The sequence below is a fragment of the Helianthus annuus genome, chromosome 14 (genome assembly GCF_002127325.2).
Source record: "Helianthus annuus cultivar XRQ/B chromosome 14, HanXRQr2.0-SUNRISE, whole genome shotgun sequence".
Taxonomy (NCBI): domain Eukaryota; kingdom Viridiplantae; phylum Streptophyta; class Magnoliopsida; order Asterales; family Asteraceae; genus Helianthus; species Helianthus annuus.
In genome coordinates, this window is record NC_035446.2 from 66,568,389 (window position 1) to 66,569,901 (window position 1,513).

General features: G+C 36.7%; 1 long non-coding RNA gene across 1 annotated transcript; it reads left to right on the forward strand.

Annotated features, from left to right (window-relative positions):
* The first annotated feature begins 866 nt into the window (after positions 1 to 866).
* Positions 867 to 1,300, forward strand: LOC110905664. The gene is made up of 3 exons (XR_002573323.2): positions 867 to 927; positions 1,019 to 1,095; positions 1,180 to 1,300. It is a non-coding gene; the product is annotated as an uncharacterized LOC110905664 (long non-coding RNA).
* Positions 1,301 to 1,513: the final 213 nt, after the last annotated feature.

Here is a 1,513-nt window from a genome sequence, read left to right on the forward strand (position 1 = left end):
AATTGTTTTTACAAAACCTCACTTAATTAATTATATATTAAACAGTTATTGAGTATTTGTAAGTATACAATTATCGTCAGTATGTTGGGATTTTGTATACAAAATTTGTTACTACCTTGCGAGGAGTAACATGACCACAAGTCGGGTTGACAGTACCATGGGTGTTAATTGGTTTGACTTGGAAACAAATGTAATTGCGAGATCGCCCTCAATACTGTACAATGGTTTTTATTAAAACTTGATTGAACTGGGATTCACTCACCAGTATTTCCCACTAACAAAATGTTTTTAAATGCGTTTCAGGGAACAAAATGTGAAAGCCAAATAGAATCCAGCTGGACAGCACTGAAGGCTTGGAAAAGTGGCAATAAAGTTACCTAAAAAGAAATAGATGTTTTTATTAAATAAAAATAGGATTCATTCCTATGAAAAATGTGTGTACTTAAAACTTGGGTTTTATCCCATGTGTTTAATGTTATGAAAGTGTGGTATTTTACTCTGATAAAATATTTCCTAACTACGGTACTGATGAAAATTCCGCTGCCAAATTAGATAAAAACAAGATACTACCGAAACTGGTCACGGCCGCCCGTTCCCAGAGTTTGTTAAGGGAACGGGGGTTGCGACTATAGATTGGTATGGATTTCTGCTGCTCCTTCATCTCCCCCAAAGTGTTCACCTGTTGATTCATTCACCATGAAAACACCATTGGGTAAGGTACTATCCCCCTTGTTAATTAAGAATCATTAATGGTTGTTTTCTCATATCTCCTTTGATTCTTTCATCTCTGTGATTTAGTTGTTTTGTGATATTTGAATCTAGATTGGATCTGAATTTGTAGTGGTGTTCGATTTGGATGTGATTTGTGGAGTACAAGGATGTTGAAGTATTATTTCGGATGCAGTAATGCTATCAATAAGTTTCCGAGTAAGTGATGTGTGAAATGATAATAGTAAGGCGTTTTGGCATTTTTCCTGTAATTTTTTAGGTTTCATTTTGATGTTTTGTTGATTCGCAGGAGTAGAAACAGTTACGTATCTGAATCGGTACTTGCTGATAGCGACAAGTGGCGGTTTAAACCAGCAGCGTACCGGAGTAAGTCGTGATCGGCTTGTTATTTTGTTATGTGAAACTTAAATGTGCATCTTTACTTACTTTTAATGGTATATGTGTTCACAGATTACGGATGCTGTTGTTGCTGCACGTATTCTGAATGCTACTCTTGTGGTTTCGAAACTGGATTAGAAGTCATTTTGGAAGGATTCTAGGTTAGCAGAGAAATGGTGGCACATACATTGTACATGAGTGAGTTTGTAACAAATTTGGCCTGCAAGTTTGATATGGCTGATAGTGTGTTTTCTTGTATAGTACCTTTTCAGAGATATTTGATGTTGACTGGTTTATATCACACCTATCAAAAGATGTAACAAGAGATGCTATCAGATTCGTGTGCCCACGAAAGAGAGGCAACGCCTTGGTTCCGTATCGTATGCGTGTGCCCAGAAAGTGTAAC